This window comes from Tachypleus tridentatus, chromosome 11 (genome assembly GCF_004210375.1).
Source record: "Tachypleus tridentatus isolate NWPU-2018 chromosome 11, ASM421037v1, whole genome shotgun sequence".
Taxonomy (NCBI): Eukaryota; Metazoa; Arthropoda; class Merostomata; order Xiphosura; family Limulidae; genus Tachypleus; species Tachypleus tridentatus.
In genome coordinates, this window is record NC_134835.1 from 53,348,621 (window position 1) to 53,369,546 (window position 20,926).

The window sequence follows — 20,926 nt, forward strand, 5'->3', positions numbered from 1 at the left end:
ATGAAGGTCAAGTGCATATTAAAACGACTTTGTTTTGTGTGAGGTAAATATATGTATATATATATTTTTTACAAACATATAAAGTTAATCTCAGTATAACACTGATAATATTCTGCATCTGTTCAAGTATTTACCGATCACAACGCATATACGATTAGTGATATAAAAAATGATAAGCTGAGTGAACAACAACTTAACAAAGATAACTTCTATGATAAGCTGGAATTTTAGTAGTGTGAACACAATGCCATATCTCATTTACTCAGGTTAGTACTTGGAACTTTTCATTCGTTTCATATTTAATGATTTTTCGAAAGTGTCCATTTGTTTCAAACTTTTCCTGCACAAGGGCCTATCTGTGAATTGCTGTTTTTTTTTTATTTTGAAGTATCAGAAAAGAGTGAAAGCTATTAGTAAACAACGCTCACCACTAATTCATGGGTTACTTCTGTCTGATCAAATAGTGACATTTGACTGTCTCTCGCTCCCCCTCCTCTCTAATGGCATAGCGGTAAGTTTGACAGTTCAGACAGTTTATACTGCTAAAATTGAGTTTCTATTCCTGCAGTCGATACAGCATAGATATACAACCGTGTAGCTTTGTGTTTAAAAGCAAAAGAAAGAAATGATCATATGTGTTGTAGTGCACCAAAAGCTTGTGTAGCTTTGTGGTTAAAAACAAAAGAAAAAAATGATTATCTGTGTTATAGTGCTCCAAAAGCCCCAAATTGTAGAGTGCGATTCTGCGGTAATGAGATGTGCAAGTTGAACCATTTGATCCACAATCAGAACCTACTAACCTCTTGACCACGGCCGATTTAATTAATTTTGTTTCGAAGTCGACAGACAAGTTAAACTTTAATTGGCGTTAAAAACATATTTAGTAGACAGATTTACACTTAATAAATGTGAGTGGAACGAAATTTAAACTATTTCATGAGGAATCATATATGTTTAAACATCATAATGGCAAAATTTCTTAATCTGAAGGTGAATATGAAAAATTTTGGTGTATAGATTGACCCACTGGATAGAAAACACAGGCTTATTAATACGTAGTATAATAAATGAAAGGTAATGCACGTGGGTTATCATAGACTGAATTATAAGATTAATTTTGATTGAATTAACCTTAATAGTGTTATGAAAGAAAATAGTTGCTCAATCTCTTGAAACATCCAAGCAATGAAATGTTGCTCGTAATAAGGCAAATAAGATCTCAGGTTGTATCTACAGAAATGATAAAAACAAGCTGAAAAGGCTAGCAAATTTGGTATGACAGGGATTGGAACTCGGTACCCTCAGATTACGAGTTGAGCGCCTCTAACTAGTAGATTTGTATTTTATTGCTAAGAATACTTTTATAAATGTGTTGTTGTTACTGAACGAGTCGTACTTCTTAACAAAAGACCTGAAAGAGACTGTGTTTCTTCTTATTTATTTTTTATGTTGGATAATCTTTCAAACAGTAATAGCTGGTTAGAACCAGCTCATAGACGTGAAAGTTAATTTTAAGTACTGGATTGTATTACATTTAGTTCTTAGCTTTGTTTTTGTTTAAAACAAAAAGTACATAAATTATTTTGTTAATTCTTATTAACATACATTTACACATCCTAAAACATGACCGAACACTCGTGACCCTAGCGTTGTTGCGACACTTTCAAATTGGCACACAACCATCATGAAAAACGGTTTTAAACATCAACTCACGAGAAACGTTAATACTAATGAACCAACCACAAACAAACTAACACTGTAGTTAACCACTTATTCCTGAAGTCAGTTCAGAAATAACTCGCATGTGGGCAAAACTTGCCAATAAACATAAACTTCCTGTTGACTTTAAAATCACTCAATAGCTCAATCCTAACTTAAAATAAGTACTAAATATAAATTATGCAGAATCACACAACAGTGACGTTATCTTTTAGAATAACGAGCGGTAACTGCTCAAAATTCTTCTTCGGAAAGGATGGAAGATCAGCAAAAACCAGCTTCACTGAACAAAATGAACCTCGACTCATATTTACTGTCGTTACTAATATAAATAATAATAATATATCTATTAAAAACTGTAACTTTAAACAAAGAGCCAGGCCCGGCATGACCAAGCGTGTTAAAGCGTGTGACTCGTTATCTGAGGGTCGCGGGTTCGCATCCCCGTCGCGCCAAACATGCTCGCCCTTTCAGCCGTGGGGGCGTTATAATGTAACGGTTACTCCCACTATTCGTTGGTAAAAGAGTAGCCCAAGAGTTGGCGGTGGGTGGTGATGACTAGCTGCTTTCCGTCTAGTCTTACACTGCTAAATTAGGGACGGCTAGCACAGATAGCCCTCGAGTAGCTTTGTGCGAAATTCAAAAACAAACAAACAAACAAAGAGCCGAACATCAAGAAACACACACAAAAAAAGAAGCAGCACTAATTGAACAACACAGTACCACTCTAAACCAGCACAGTGTGGTGCCAAGGGACTTTTACCAAGCCCGTAAGTAATTTCCGGTTATATGGCTTCTTTGTTTCATAACACACACACATGTATATATTTCTGTGCAATAAACTGCTTGTACACGATGATGATAAAACCTTGTCGTGACATTTGTTATTGTGTTAAGCGTTTAATAAAGTTTTCTTAGTTACCCATTCAAGCTGTTACTAAATATTGTTTTAACAAAATTGTGCATGAGTCGAATTAATAGAGAATTGTATTTTATAAAACTACATTAAATTTAGAATAAAAAAAGAGAAAGAAGGCTGTTATGTATATTAATCAGGTTGGTTTCACATATATCAAAATGGCAAACGTTACTTGCGTTAACCTTTGCGAAGAATGTTATTAAAGTGTATTGCGCTATTGCTGTTTAATAAATGCTTAATAAAGTTATGGCTCAGCGTAAATAATGGTGAAAATTTCGGTGGAGAAATAATGTACTTTATTAGGCACTTTATCGTGTATATATGTGATAATAACTACTACAATGATAATCATCACTATGTTTTCTACAATGATAATCGGATCTATGTTTGTGACGATGTCGAAATTACAAAACATATTTGTCAGCTTTAAAGAAATAATCCTTTAATATATAACTTATCTGTGCAGAGATGAGATTGGACCGCAAAGAACCTAAGTCATGCGAGGAATAACTGATAAATAATGGGTTCAAAGTCAAGTCATATTAGTATCTTGAAGTAATCCCAGCTTATCTTCATTATGTAACACAGATTATTAGGCACACGCTATTACGTTTAGCCCTGAGGATTCAGTTCCATTCTAAGTTACCAAAGTAATAAAACTTCTTATATATTTTGATCCTAGTGCATTCGCTTGATTACATTATATATCATTACTCGCTCTTCTCCTATCCATTTCAGTTATGATCAGTTCTGAAAAAGGCTTTTAGGTGAACGCATGTTCATTTAAGGTCGATTCATTTTAAATTGTTAAGGTTTTAATGAACGTGTAAGGCAATTAAGAATGTAACAGAATGATAATAATCAGTTGTAATCATAATTACAAGCTCAGCAGGGCGAATTTTTCTAACGAGCTGGTGCAGCAATAAGACTTTATTATCAATTATGAAAACTCATCTGCTTGTAACTATCAAGTTGCCAGGAAATATCTGAACACGTATATCTCATATTGTCTTTCTGCGTGTTTGTCATTTCAATGTATGAAATTATAATTACATAATCACGTGAATTTTTTGGTTAGCACGAATTCAAAGAAAAATGATTTTATTTTTCAATCTTCTAGGCTTTGCTGTTATTGAGAACCATAAACTTAGTATCATACAGTTACAGTTCTTCATACTTATGGTGCAGTGGACCGTATATGTGTGACCCACCTGCTCACATTGGTATTACTGATTTATTTTAAGACCCACACAGTGAAATATATAATGAAATCAATAAGTATTATTATCAATAGATTGATCAACGGAGTTCCAAACAATGGAAAACATTCATATAATGGAATCATTTTTAAACTGTCGTACAAAATTACATGTACTATTTCGATAATGTTTGTACCAGACTACTGAATTATTACTATTAAAATTTCAATATTAGGCAACAGATACGACCATAGTGTGCAATTTCCATCAAAAGCGAAGTAAGTCATCAAAACGACTTTGTATGCGCTATATCGAGTTAAAACTTTATCAAGAAAACAAATATGATGTGTTAATCTGTTCGCTGTCTTTCGCTCCAACGAAAGCCATAATTTGATAAATATGGACTTTCGCTGTTTACAACTCATTAGCTCAAGTGAAAATATGTTGCTAATGCAATCACGCTTCGCTACCTCACTAACACATTAACTCTTTAGACAATAAGAATTATATTTTTGTTCCAAGTTATGCTTTGATGACGTATTTAGATTGTTTTGTAACAACGTATTTAAATACCAAGGAAGCAAATATAGATGCGCCTTGTTCCAGTGGCTAGGAAAGAAAATTCTTCCTTTCAGATGTATTTGAATAGAAATATGAGTTGTGTCTAAATACAAGTTGTCGAACAGTTTGACGTTGATTACTGATAAATGTATTATTGTTGTTAAAATTCTAAATTAATCATTTTACTTTATTTGGGATATAATATATGAACTTCAGTCACTGTAATTATTAATTATTGAAAAATCTCTTGTTTATTTACTAAAATTAGATGAATTAGTGTGATGATTATTGTAGTTATTGTTGGTTGAGTCACTCGACTTACGTGTTAATAAAATTAACACACTTTTAAAAGAGTAGAAACTAACTCTCACTTATTTAGAAAGAAAGTTTTAACCTGGATGCTCCAGATAGCTTCCAACGTTAATAGCACGATAAGGATATCCCACCGGAGACATTTCCAACACGACACAGTGCAGGAGCTTCCATCATGATCTGGGGTGCTTTGTTCTTCCATGGAACAATGGAGCTTCAGGTTATACAGGGGCGTCAAACAGCAGCTGGCTACATTGGCATGTTAGAGAGAGTGTCCTTATTGACTGAAGGCCCTCGCTTGTATGAAAATGACTGGACCTTTCAGCAGAACAACGCTTGAATCCACACTGCCCCAAGGACAAAGGACTTTTTTATGCCAAATAACGTGATTCTTTTGGACCATCCAGCGTGTTTGCCCGAACTGAACCCCGTTGAAAATGTTTGTGGGTGGATGGCAATATAAATGGCCGTCAATTCCAAACAGTGCATGATCTTCGTGAAGTCATCTTCACCACTTGGAATAACATTCCAGCCAGCCTTCTGCAAACATTTACATCGACCATGCCAAAGCGAATGTTTGAAGTTATTCTCAATGACGGCCGTGCAACTCACTACTGAGACCTCTTGTTGAACATTTTCTACCCTGTTTAAGACTTCTTTTTGGTACGGTCTTAAACTTTTGACCAGCTAGAATTTAGACTAATGTCAGTGCTCACATTTTCATATTAAATGCTAAAAAAAGTTTTTTTTTATTTTCCTTTTTTCTTATTTTCATCTTTCGAAGCTCTACTCAAATAAGTGTTTAAGTTTAACAACGCAAAATGTAGATTTTTTCTTTATGTTCATTGGCCTTAAGATTTTGGCCATGCTGTTTAAACAGGCTGTTTAAACACCTATCAACAAGGCAAAAGGATAATCTGCAGGCAAATCAGAAGCCTGCAGAAAGGTGACCAACTCCTGATGAACGTATAATGGGAATGAGCGTCATATTGTAAAGCCCCAACAGATAAAATGGCTGTTTTGTTGGAGGGGAATTCGAACTCACAATCCTCAGATTGCTATTCGAGCGCCCTAATCATCTGGGCATGGAATCTGAATAGGGAGACGGGTAAATTATGTGTCATTCTTTGTGCTTGAAAGACATTATCAGAGTTTTCTTAACACAATAAGCATGATACATTAGTAACATAAACCAGCATGTCTAAACATCAAATTTCGTGCATCTCAGAAACTGGCCCGGCATGGCCAAGCGTGTTAAGGCGTGCGACTCGTAATCTGAGGGTCGCGGTTTCGCATCCCCGTAGCGCCAAACATGCTCGTCCTTTCAGCCGTGGGTGCGTTATAATGTGACGGTCAATTTTACTATTCGTTGGTAAAAGAGTAGCCAAAGAGTTGGCGGTGGGTAGTGATGACTAGCTGCGTTCCCTCTAGTCTTACACTGCTAAATTAGGGACGGTTAGTGCAGATAGCCCTCGAGTAGCTTTGTGCGAAATTCAAAAACAAACACACAAACAAGCATCTCAGAAACAAATGGCGTGATTTAATAATTAAGTTCTAAGAATGTTAATATCACGGAAGTACAAATGACTTCAGTTAAAAAAAAAAAGAGTCCAATGTTGATATTGACAAAAATCAATTACAAGTAAGATAAAACAAATAAAAATGACTGTCGAAATTTTTCATCGTCGCTTAACTTACAACACTCTATCTTGCTGTTTGAAAGAAACTGAAATGCTTATAAACGTTTAGTGTGAGCATAGTACTTTCAATATTATGTAATATTCAAGTAGATTATACAGTAATGATTCATTTTTGTTTTTTTGTTCACTGTTGTGTATAATGCTACACCAACAGGATATCTGTGGTGTGCTCACCATGAGTATCGTTATCCGATATTTGGTCTTATGAGTCTTCAGACTCAGAGAGGTAAAAGTTTATTACGTATTTACGTTAAAACGTACGAATGAGCCACTGGTGAGCAAGTCAAAATCAACTAATAATCAAATTATCTTTGTTATTAGTTAGATACTTTTAATTCCTTATGTGATAGTAAACACTTGCAAAGTTTAAGGACCAAACTGCATCAGTGAATATAGAAAATGAAGTAAGTGATTTCATTCATACTAAGAGAGGCATAAGGCAAGGCCCTGTCTTTTAACCTAGCTTCTTTAAGTTGTACAGTGCGAAACTCCAGAGAGAAATAGAGGATTTACCAGGTAGACAGAATTTGAATAACTTTCTCTACGCTAATGACACAGTTTTAATAGTTGATTCAGACGTTAAGCTGCAAAAAATGTTGGATAACGTTTTCAGCAAGAGTAGGAATATGGGCTTTAATATAACTATAGGAAAACAGAAATTATGGTACATACTAAAAGTGGATTATGCCAACGAATAGTGGGATTTATCGCACATTATAATGTTATCACGGCTGAAAGGGCGAGCATGTTTGGTATGACGGAGATTCTAACTCATGTCCCTAAGATTAGGAATCAGGCTCCCCCTTTCAGCCATGGTGGAGTTATAACGTCGATCAATCCCACTATTCGTTGGTAAAAGAGTAGTCCAGGAATTGGCGGTGCGTAGTGATGACTAGCTGTCTTCGCTCTAGTCTTACACTGCTAAATTAGGGACAGTTAGCGCAGATAGTCCTCCTGTAGCTTTACGCGATATTTCTTGAACACACTAAAGGTGTGGCGACACAGGTATACGATACGAATGACATATCGTTAAGTCATGATGCAATTACATCGATACATCGTCCAATACCATACGAATTATGTATGTTTACGAAGCTTTTAGTAAATATTATAAGTCTTTTGTATAGAACAAATCAGGTTTCATAATAGAATATTTATAGTAAAAATCGACAATTCAATAAACGAAGATGGGTAATGAGTAGTAAATGTTGTCTTCATTTCTTTTATCAAAAAACATTACATATAAAGGATGAACATAACAAATTACCAATAACAAAATAGAGAGACAAATATTAACATTTATTTATTTTACCTTTATTGCCAGCTGCCATTTAGTTGGTCAAACCTGAGAATCTGGAAGAGCACTAAATAAGACAATGTTAGTAATATAGATAGTAAAGTACAGACGAGACTATCAAATGCTGTAACAAACCATTGGCCAGACTTCTGTATATTTTATAACTACGTTTTGTATCGCAGCATCAGCATGTAGATACGTATTGTACCAACAACTATGATGAGATACGCACTCCAAGTAATTACAAAGAAGAATATTATTAATTTATTATTATTTATCAAGTCAAATAGTGCTATCTAGAAATGTTGTAAAGAATAACAGCTTCATAAGCACAAATTCACTAAAAGAAAAAACAGAAATTTACAAAATTTGAAAATGATTACTCCGACTAGTTTGTACCAACGTCGTATGTCATTCTCAAAGCTATATTGTGTGTGTACAACGACATCTAGAGAGTGTTGTTTTCTTTGTCTTATTTCTTAATAAATATTCCAGTTGAAAAATATTTTCCATGACGATTCACTTGAATGCCCATATCATTGTTTATGAGTCTGTCTCCAATCTTGTGTATTTCAATAGCTTTTCTATTATTTATTTGGCGAAAATATTTAGGTTCTGCAATGAATTTCGTTTCTCTGGATTTGACTATGTAATGACTTTAGTATACATGAGCGGTGAAGACTGAGATTTCTATTTTCAACCTAATAAACCTAACGTTCTTTTTATTACGTTCAACGACCGTTTAGTTTAACTTATGTTTACTTTGTTACATGAACATTGGATCGAATGTATTTCTTGTTTCTAAAATCTACTGATGGGTTTTTCCCTTTATTTAGTTTAGTTAAAAGTTTTCCAATAGGTCTGGAGATTGGTTTGATTTGTTCAACAATAACCATGAAAAACGTAACATTGTAGCTCTAAACTCTAAAGAAACTCTATCAGGTTTTACCAGTAAATACTAATGGTAATCTAATCTTTTTTTCATGTGGATTATGCGTGTTATCCAGACCGCCACCATGTAACCACCACGAAGAAAAGAGATCTTTCATAGATACCTGGGTTATCAAAAAAGTTGAAAAAACAGTCGAGTGTTGATAGCAGTTAATGAGAATATACGATATTTTTAATTTTCCTGTCACATCTAGAAATCGTTTTCAGAACTGTATTGATGAATTTCTTAAAATAAAGCAGAAAAGTTCAAATTGATGCTCTAACTGTGTAGCATCGAAGGATAAACAAGATTATGTTGTTCAGTATACGAGACGATAGAAAGTAATGTTGTGAGACTAAAGGGTTTACCCTAAATTTTATCGACAGAGAACAGTTAAACTTTTCAATAATGAAATCTAAGATACCAGATATATTCATTCCTATTCAGCCTCTAACAACTGTGACTAATCATAAGAAAATTTGAAGAGATTTAAAAACTCAGACCATTAACAACAAAGAAGAAAAGAATAATTATCATTCAATTTACAATAAACAACACATCCTTCAAGACTTTAACACCCTTCTGCTTGAATACTGATTGTTTTCATTGACTGGAACTAGCTCCTATGGACTAAAAAAGGAATTTACAGGACCTTGTAGGAAAATCCCAAGTGAATTCGAACATGATCTATATAAGGTGAGTCCCATTTCACTATTTTGTTTCATTATAATTCGAAATGAATAACAGTCTACAACATCTTTTTATGTGTTTAGTATCAGGTCCAACAGGAAGTGGTAAACCACACTTGGTACGCAAAGTTTCAACTTATTATCATGAAGCTATCTATCCTATTCCTCAAAATATCATGTGATTTTAAGATAAATTTCAACCCCTATATACAAAATTAATGCAAAATATTTCCAACATTCAATTTCTCAAAGGATTACATGCAAAATTTATTATTATTTATGGTTTGATGAGGCAAATCATTCTATCATTAATGATTTTATGAATGTAACCAGAGAAAGTAATCAAGTATTTAAACTTCTTACAAGCAGAATTCACTGTTTGAGCCCTCCAGTGGCACAGTAGGATGTCTACGGATACATGTAGCGAGCAGAGCACAGATGACCAATTGTCTGGCTTTGTGCTTAATTGGAAAACAAGCACCATTTAATTTTATCAGTGTTTTGTATTCTACAGCATCTACTTCACCAGAGTAGGAAAAATATGCGTAATACTAGTTTAAATTCTTAATATTCTATTTTGTTAGAAAATGTCAGAGACAAATCTCAGATGAATGTTTTAGCGAAACAGATGTTTCCAACACGTGTTAAATATTTTAAAGAAGCTTATCAAGATGCAGTAAGACAAGTATATGGTTTACTTGGTTTGGTGAAAGACTAGGTGAAAGGCAGCTAGTCGTCACCGCCCACCGCTAACTCTTGGGCTACTCTTTTACAAATAAATAGCGGAATTAATCATCACAATAACATCTATATGGCTTAAAGGGTGAGCATGTTTGGTGAAACAGGGATTAAAACCCGCATATGGTTACTTACGCGTCCATTTGAAACTGCAAAAGCCTGAAAAGTTCGGCCTTGGGATGGGACATTTTACTGAAGATAAAGGTATAGTGTATATACCAAAGTAAGTTAAAACTAATTTTATATTCATTTGTTATCATGACTATGGCAATGGCAGAACCAGAAGGATTTTATTTGAAGGATGAAATAAGTGTAATTAAAGAGCTTCTATTTAAATGTTTAGTCGCTGGATATATGCGTGTGTTTTGTTTAAACAACTGTTTTCAAGTAAATATCTTTCAGATAATGGTTGACACGGCACATTTATCTCATTGTGTGGAAAACCAGTAATGTCAACTATCCCTACTTGTAAAGGGAGGCTAAGCTGTTGAGAGAGAACCTTACCACCATTTATACAAAGGGAAGAAAGAAACCCAGATATTGAAAAGTCTATTGGAAATTCCTTGTTATAATCTACAATTGCTTGGATACTCCAGAGATAACCAACTTCCAAAATTGATTCTATTCTGTGTATATCATATTAACATTTATAGTTACTATAGTGTAAAAAAAGCATATACTACATCTAAATGGATGTATAAATAAACATGTTTTTATATATTGTAACTATAATTTTTTTATTCATTATAACAACATCAAGAACGACTCCTTTCTTTACCTAAAGAACATGTAAACAGGAAAAAGTAATAATTGTCGGAGATACAAATTGATTTATTGTATGTATATGTGAGCACACTTTAAATGTTTTGTAGAGTAATGTTTCGATGACAAACATACAAAAGCAGAAACTTAGATGATACAGATAATTATTGAGACACTTGGCTGTCAAGTAAGAATCATTTAAACAGTAAAGACACTTGCTAATACAGAAATGAGGATTTTTACCACTATTCATACCACTAATGCATTTATTACTTAGTAGTTTGGCAGATGGGCTATTGGTAAGGCTGTTATATTCTAAAATATTTTAAACAAATAGATTTCATACCTTAAAAACCAGTACGTAGTGTATTAAACACTATAGATAATGATATGAATTCAGCCACATAAAATGGTATGTTACTCATGGATGATGAAGCAAAGATGATAAATCAGCCGCAACAACATCATCAAACCTTTCATTCACAAGTCATGGAGCCCATTAGCATTAAAATGAATCGTCAAGAAATTAGAGATAGTCAATAGTGTTCCTCAGAAATACATAAATAAAACTAAAATCCCATTACACTTGATACATTTCAGTGGGGGTCTATAATGGAATAGTCCTGAGAAGTAGGGATTAATTGAGGATCTGTAACAAACAGTAACATAATCAATCTAAGCAACGACATACTACGAGAACAAGAAAATTTTAACTCTATGGGATAGAAAGAATTTGCAAGAAATTATTGGAAATTTAGACAAATAGAAGTATATGAAACAAGATAAGTGTGTTAAAATACCTAAATGTACTGTATCTAAAGGGGATCATTTTTAATAAACTATTATTGTATTATTCGTTCATGTGTGTTTTGAGTGTAGTCATGAGTTGCTGCTAACATTTTAAGTTTAGTAATATCTTGAGTCAAATAAGAATTAATATCATCTGTTGTAAAAGTCAAATCATTACTAATGTTGAAGACAAAGCTGATGTAAAAACTAAATAAAAATAGATGGGGTAGAAAATAATGTCTAATAAAACTCCACAATATATCTGTTACAATCCTACGCATCTTGCTAGTTTTGGCGGATACAACCTTTATTCAAATCTGTGAAATTGCTTGGTAAATACATTACTCTAAAACAGTTTAAAGAGTGGCCAAGTCATCAGAATACATACACTCTACACAAACCAGTAGGATACATGTTTTCATGGAATTGAGTAGCCATTTCAAGGAGCGATGAACAATAGCAGGATCTATCTAATCTAAGTCAATAAAACAATCAGTTTAAGTATTTACTCAAATGTATCGAAGTGTTTTGTAAATATACAGAGATTGTTCCACTCAAGGAAAAAAAGCTGCAACACTTGTAAAATCTTTGAAACAGATTTTGAAACAGAGTCATAAACTCTGTAAATTTCAAACCGGTGCTGGAAAAGAATTTACTAGTCTCAAAAAACAAAACACTCACTTCTTTATTACTCGTGATAAAGAGGTATATGTTATAGAAAGATTTAATTGCACTCTGAAAACTAAAATGTACTTAACTTATTGTAAAACTTATAAATATATCACTGTGTTGAAACATTTGGTCAGAGTCTATAACCAATCGTATCATCTCAGCGTTAAAATTACACCCGTAGACGTTAATTTCTGCAATTAGTCTGTATTGTGGAAAGCATTCTACTAACCACCCACTGAAGTGATATTTCAGTTTAAAGTAGGCAATCGCGTACTTATTAGCAAAGCGAACTATCAATTTATAAAATGTCACATATCCAAATGTAGAGACAAAATATTTACGATTTACCCTAGAATAGAAAGAAATCGAGAGTGTGCAAACTGTAAAATTATCTCGGATAAAGATTAAATGGAACATTTTACGAATCTGAACTAAAAAAATTATAAAGTCTCCCAGTGACGTCTAAGCTGTAGAAAAAAATATTACGTGGGTGAGAAGGGGATAAAATAGATATTGTTTTATAAAATGTAAAGGATATCCTGGTAAATTTAATAGCTGGATCTTTCAACCAGATCTGAATCACCTGCCATCATAAAATAATATGCATAATTCTATCACTCGTTATTCGATATAGATTAGTTGTACGTCACGTTACCTAGTAACAGTTCTATGAATTATTTTGCTACTAATACCCTACTAACCTATATCACTCTTCTTCCGAGAAGTGGTCTTAGTTGAATTACAGTATTCACATAGCTGGCATAATGTGTTTTATTTTCAGACTAACTCTACTACTATAATAAATTATACTAGACCAGATAATTACAACGAACGCAAAGATTTAATTAGAATCTTAAGCCAAGTAGAATAAACACTTCCTAAATCCAACAATGAGCTTATATTCCCTCATGATTCATTCCCCCCGGAATTTAATAGTAATTACATAATAACAGAGCCCACTATACCCTCATACACTGTTAATATGCATGGCGGATTTTATTCACTATGTATTTACTCAGATATTATGGAACCTGTAATTGTTGGTGATGTCTTTGCACCACTAATGCGAATCGCTCAAGTTAAAGGTTGGGCTGGAAACATAATCACTTAAACCTTTACAAGTCTTCAATACAGATATGTTTCTAAACAAAATGTTCAGACTGAAGAGGTCGATATAAATTTCGACATTAGTCTATCTATTTTAACAGGAAAGTTATTCTAATGCTCTATCCTCGCAGTCATGAGAGCATCTTACTGCCAAGAACAAGCCACATATGACGTCCATTACGATTATCAAGTGGGAAACGATTTACCTTATTATACTGATAGCCAGCGACAATAGAGATACAAATTGGAGACGTTTCGGTAACTTGTTTCGTTTGGCTGTACTATTTCTGAAAAAAGAAGCATTAGTCTTAAGAAAACAAGCCGTTCAGTCAGGCATAAATTTAGCATCAGATGTCATACAAGGGAAACCTTTTATTGAGGCTGGAAAATGACGAGCAATACAAGGAGCTCAGAACATGACTCGAGTTTATCTATCTAATAAAAAGATGAAACAGGAGGGCCCTGTGTTCAAAATAACTAAAAAAAGAGACGAAAAAATCGAATCCAAACGTTTTTGACAAGTAAACATGACTCTTATACTAAATGAAATGTTATGTAAGTGTATAAAGTCTGAGCGAGCCTTCTTTTCTCTCCCCTACGCAAAAAGTAATTGAGGAGGGTCAGTGGACTGAATATTGTCCTCTGTCTTCAGTGACCAACAGAAGATCCATCAAATTTTGTATATTGGGATAAGGAGATGAATATGTAAATTCAGCACAACATATCTTCATGTAATGGCAGAGATTGTAAAGTCTGATGGAACTGACATAGAAAAGGATGAAGATATCCCAGGACTCGTCACTCTCTTTTTTCATTCTCTATTTTCTCAAGTGGATATACACATGAATGGCCAGCTCGTTTCTTCACTTCACAATCTTTACATCTATAAAGCCTACATACTTTAATGAATTAAAATAGGGAAGCTAAGAGAAGTCATATGACACCATTCATGTGGATAAAAGGCACGGTAAGTAGTTCTAATTATCTAAATTTTAATGATGGTAAGGTCGATGGAACCAAAGATCGACATATAGATACACGTGGTAGTCGAACAGTCAACACAATTGGTTGTCTACATTCTGATATTTTTTTACAAACTCTTGACTGATGGTGTAACATTTAAACTCCGACTCATACAAAGTAAAGAGTTGCTTTGTATTACGTTAAATGATGAAAATATATAATGTGTAAATCGCTTTCATCTCCCCAAGGAAACTTATAAGCATCTATCTATAATGATTTTTTTTTATTTCAAGTATTTACACATTTTGTTATAGGCTGTGTTGATAATTATGGATCTTGGAAGAAATATTTTTACAATTTTAAACACTAGAATATCAACTTCATGACAATAAACGTACATGAAAAACAGATTCGTTCTCAATTTTTTCCGTCAAGTTTTGTTGCTGAATTGTATGTATGAAGCTATGAAACATGATCTAGCGGAACTGGAAAACAGTTTCAATATCAAGGAATCAATATTGGAAATGAGGTAAGCTTTGGAGGATGCACACCATTTTTCTTTGATTTTACACGTGATCAGTTTGCTAGAGATTCACGTTTCAACATGGAAAAACAGGGAAATTTACAAATTGAAATATGTCTTGGCAGTGTCTTACCAAATACTTTTAATATTCTAGCTTATGGAGAATTTCAATTTAACAAAGTGATCAGTATATAACCGTCATATCTGATATTTAAGGAGCTATGAGTACTTTAGAAATTTATTCAATAGTTTCACAGGATATGTGTGTGTGTGAAAGAAGTGTATTTGTCAGAGTCCAACTATTTGATTATGCAGGAAAAAACCAATTGAACATTGTAAATCTGGATCCGAGTAACAACTCTAATAGTTAATGGGTCTGTGTCTGTATGAAAAATTAGAATATTTTGATCCATTAGAACTGCCTTAAAATAACCTCAACATAAGAATATTTATAACAAAAAAACTTCCAAACATGAATTCAAAATCCTATTCGTTTGTGTGTAGACAGTAGACAATATTGTATAGATTATGCTTATTACCATTGTCGACATGTGTTGAAACAAAAACTGTTACCTATTTGTGTATCTCACAAGGATATTAATGATATATTTGTTCGAGATTTTGTTGCAAAACGTTTTCAAGTAAATACATTCTTAATAGATAAGATTGCAATTTTTTTTACTGTGATAAAGTGTTAAAAAGAAATATTGTGTCTAGAATTTTTTTATTATGTTAAATCAATAAGATGTAAACATGTAATTAAGAAGTATTCTGTGTATGTTAACTTTAAACATCCCTGGAAATACAATACAGTTCAAGATCTTTCATTTGTAGCATATATTTGACAAGTGTGTTAGGTGAACACGCATACATCTCAATAAGAAATGTAATATTTTGTACCAAAATTGACAGAGGTCAAAAATAGAACAATCAACAACGTAGAAAATCCATGTTTGTCAGTAGAGATTTTTTTTCTCTAAAAATTTAATAAGCACGAAATCCATTCTAGTTTAGCTTACTTCAAGCCCTTGGTCAAAGTATAAGAAACATTGATCTGTCTGTTTTTTTACGTAGATACCTGTGATAGTAGTTTATTAAACGTCTACACTTATCCATTCTTTGGAAAAATACATGTAGTAATAATAATAATATATACTTTTTTTTTGTTCATTTCCAACTATTGGACTTGATATAAACTACTTACAACTCAACTATTTTACTCCATGGTATAAACATACGAAGTTAAGACAAGCAGTTTGTATACTCAGAAATCTTTGCTGTCAACATTCAAATTCATATTTGCTTATTTGGTGAACAATCATGTAATTGAAAGTAGATTTTTATTCCCCGTAGCAAAAAAGAGATAAAATAAAATAATGACTTCTGCCATACACATATAAAAGCTAGAGTAAAATCATATATTCTAAAATTATTATTTATCAGTGCTTTCTAGAATTGTATTGACAATCACTGTCATTGACTCGGCTTTGCTTTTAAAGTACGTATTATTTTTCAGAAAAGACTGAAGTTTGTTTGTAGTTAACCACAAAGCTACACAAAGAATCATCTGTGTTCTTTCTACCACTGGTATCAAAACACGATTTCTAACGTTACAAGTTTGCAGATATTCTGCTGTGCTACTGGGATGGTCAAAAACTGACATAAGAATACATTTACAACTTTTTCTCACAGCAGATAAATGTACCTATAAATGTACCTATGCACCTGCGGCTTTCAACATTACGTTTTCGCATTGTTTGGCAACGTGTAAGTATTGTGATGGTACTAAAACATTGATCCGTTTTGGAAAGGATATATAAAAACCCTTTCCTAGAAAAAATATTTAAACACATGAATTAGATCGGGAATTTATGATTCCCATATGAGGATATTCCTTGTTCCAAATGACATTCAAAAGCAAAAAAACTGTATATTAATAAATAATTAAAATAACTACCCTTATTTATTTTAGGATATATAGAGTATAATATTCATGGTTACCTCGTTTCACCAGCTTAAACTGGATTCATCAGGTACAATTACAAGTGGTGAAAACTATTATTATATAGATCTATATATCAGACGATAAAGAACACACCAAGGGAACTACTCAACATCATCAAATAAATTTTCAGCTGCTAAAGCGAAACAAGCCATACGTACGCAAGTTGCATCTCTAACAAATCCGTTAACCTGTCGCTAAATAAGGTATATATATACATATATCTACGTGTCATATCTGAACAGAAAGTTGATGGATATGGTCTTCCTTATATCTCTTCTTCTCCAGGCATAAAGAATTTTCAATGTGGATACATACATTCGTCCATTTAGGTAGACTCTCGACGTAAGTCAATTTTTTGAATTCCAAAGTCCCTACTTCCTTCAATATTTTCAAGTACAACTAGACTTTTAGTTTATTTTTTCTTCATTACTTGTCTGAAAAACTCCAACTGTCTTTTACTAATGTGAGTCAGTGGCTTCCTCCTATAACCCGCTCTTGACAAAAGATTTTAATTTGATGTGTAACTTGTTCAACATACCTTCATAGTGCATCTTAAGAACCTCAACTAACTTGCTTCAATTTTCTTTTCGGTACTTGGTGATATTGTTGGATTCATACTTGTATAATATGTAAATACAAAATTCTTAGCTTTGCCCCAAAGAAATTTTACTGATTGTATTTTTTTTCCATTTTCAGAAATAAGTATTTTACCATCCCTATTCTTTGAATGATTTATTTTACTTAAAACAATTTAAATGTTATGATGACGATTAACCTTCATCAAAATATACACATTTCAGTACACCTGGGGTCCATACGGATCCCGCATATGTTTAGTGATCATAATGTTGAAGCTGTGTGTGTATATGTTTTTCTTATAGCAAAGCCACATCGGGCTATCTAATTAGCCCAGCGAGGGGATCGAACCCCTGATTTTAGCGTTGTAATTCCCTAGTCTAACCGCTGAACTAGCGGGGCGTGATGTTGAAGTTATGACTTACGAAATTTACTTATATCCATTTACACATATTTAGGCAACAAATTGTCATCATAGACATATATTTTGATAATATAGGGCCTCTTCTTCTCTAATTGACATCTCACAATTAAAACTAATAAAATACTGAATGAAGAAACGGATTCCTCTAATATGTAACAAAAAATAACAAATTGTACAAAAATGTGCTTGGGGTCGAACTACATCAAACTTTGTTTCACTGCTAAACTAATGCCAAATTTTGGACAACATGTAAGCAAAACTTACTCTGAGTGAACATAAAGTGTTTCTCATATCTCTTACCAGTCATTTTACATACACTCATTACACCTTACACTGGGTGTGGGGTGATCAGTGCAGATATTGTTTCCACATGCTGTACAGGTTTGATGGACTTTTCTGTTCACGATTCTTGGGCAAAGATAACATCGTTTTTTTGTTGCTGGAACACCTTGACCTTGTGCCAAGCAATCCTAGATCTACAAAGGCAGATTTGACGCCTTTCTGCATTGCAACAGGATTCTGGAGACGTTTCTGAAGTAGGTTGTGCACATTACTTCACTTCAGGAGAGATCTAAATATGTAATCACTGTTTATCACAATGGATAGCCTCTGTGAGTCCATACATGCATACAAACGCCCTTTCAGCCGTGAGGACGTTATAAAGTGTCGGTCAATTCCACTATTCGTTGATAAAAGAGTAGTCCAAGTAGTAGTTGGCGGAGAGTGGTGATGACTAGCTGCCTTCCATCTAGTCTTACGATGCTAAATTAGAGGCAGGTAGAGCAGGTAGCCAATGTGTTGCTTCATGCGAGATTAAAAAATAAACAAACCTAACGGTGTACATGTTGATGTCTATATCACATTTATCATAGTTAAAGAAAAAGAGACGATACAATATTTTATTTTTTAATTACTTAAGAAAAATATATCCCGCGAACTTTCATTTAAAGTAAAATTTCTTCCTTCTTCATTTATTTTCTGTTTTACTAATACGGTTTTTGATAAAAGTCCATATTACTTTTACACCTATAACTCTATAGTTCACTTGGCATGGTAACATGAAAAAAATGCCAGTTACCCAAATAAAAATTGTCAGATTAATAATTAAACATAATTTATCTTTATAACCGATACTAAAATAGATATTTGCATATAAAACTAGAAATAAATAAATGCATATATGAAAAAACACAAAAGATTGTTAAACTAAGTTATTTTAGAAACTTGCAGAAATGGCTGTTTGAATAAAGTTAAATAAAATTGACCTTGTCTAAAAGGCATTTTTCTGCAAAGTACTACGCGGAAAATGTTCGGATTGTGCTAGTTAGTCATACGCAACTTGTTTCTTTTTTGAATTTCGCGCAAAGCTACACGAGGGCTATCTGCACTAACCGTCCCTAATTTAGCAGTGTAAGATTAGAGGAAAGGCAACTAGTCATCATCACCCACTGCCAACTATTGGGCTACTCTTTTACCAACGAATAGTGGGATTGACCGTTATATTATAACGTCCCCACAGCTGAAGGAACGAGTATATTTGGTGTGACGAAGATTCCAACCCGCGATCCTCAGATTACAAGTCGAGCGTCCTATGGAAAATTCTACTGATTACTAAAAATCAATGCCGACCACAGAACTGTTACAGAACATGTTAGTGTATATGATACTCAACATCTTTAGCTATTTATTGAAAACAGATTTTATCCAATTTACGAAAGAGTTTTTAAGAAAGACTTAATATTACTAGTTCACTTTTAACAGACATCCAATTAGTAACGACGGATGTAGGATCATTGAAATTAACCTTCTAACCTATTTTACCACCACTTTCCAACCTAATCTGCAAACTATCCAAAGAAATCATGTCTTACCGAGAAGATCTAAAGATATATGTATAATATCTTTTGACAGCCAGTCCATCCTAGTTGATCATAAGGTTTAAAACGTTTTGAGTTTATTTTCTTGTAAGCAACTACTTTATAAAACATGCAAGTCAATGCAAAAGATTTCACTCGTCATAACCTTTACAGTAAGAAAGTATTTCGACTGAAATGTCAGATTATATATACATATACACCAAAAAACAAAACATTGTTTACTGTTTGTATGGTTGTGTATGAGAAAAAAAAAATGTTATTACATAGAGAATGTATTTAGTTCTCACATTAGTAAACAGTATTCACACATAAGACTTAAATATTCTTATCTTTCTAATAATCAAAAGAAAACTAGTAATAGAATGTAATTGTTTTCTTCACATTCATCTTAATTATCTCATGCGGATTTCAACTCAAAGGCGTGAAAATAATATTTTAAATCTAAATTTGGTTTGCGAAACAGATAAGCATTCAGAACAAAGTAGGCGAGAGTGAAGCAAGTTACATATTCTCAGCAATCTACAGTGAGCAGTATGAATTGTTGAATTCAAAGCAGATAAATCGCTTATACAATCAGGGAAAACAGATAACTATGAAAGAATGTGCTTTTGTTTAAGCCAAGATATCACTAGAAAAAATGCACATGATATGAGTTACAAAGTAATGAGAATGAAAAAGAAGACAGCAAAAGTGGCGTTTAAAAATTATAATTGTACCAAAATCAGAAAAAGCATGTCTTGGTAATCCTCATACAGTAAAAGGTCAACTGGTGTGTCATGAGATAAAGAGTGAAGTAGCGCAGCACATGATGTACCGGCTGAGAAACAGGAAAAGAAAGAACCCTTGTCAGCTGAAGATACAAAATAAATGTTTTGTGTAAATTCTACCTGCGCTAAACCTAAATATCGAAAATCGTCTCTTCCACGACGGCTTCTTGGGTATCGCAGTTTTCACTCAAATCATTAAAGAGGTCGACGATATCCAATGATCCCTGACACAGCGTAATTGGAGTATCATCTGCAGATATGTTACCAAAGACACTTACCCAGTCTTGCAGACATCCCGCAAGACAGAGTGATGAGAATCAACCAATATTTACTATTATGGAGTACATATCTGTAAATATTATGCCCATCAAACCTGACTGTGGGACATTGCCAGCT

At 33.3% G+C, this 20,926-nt stretch overlaps 1 long non-coding RNA gene across 2 annotated transcripts; it reads left to right on the forward strand.

Moving 5' to 3' along the window:
• Nucleotides 1-220: 220 nt before the first annotated feature.
• LOC143231492 (uncharacterized) lies at nucleotides 221-10,766 on the forward strand. 2 transcript variants are annotated; one of them, XR_013016945.1, is made up of 4 exons: nucleotides 221-266; nucleotides 389-511; nucleotides 8,715-9,334; nucleotides 10,468-10,766. It is a non-coding gene; the product is annotated as an uncharacterized LOC143231492 (long non-coding RNA). The 2 variants fall into 2 exon arrangements; XR_013016944.1 differs by lacking the exon at nucleotides 221-266 and having other exon boundaries at nucleotides 289-511.
• Nucleotides 10,767-20,926: the final 10,160 nt, after the last annotated feature.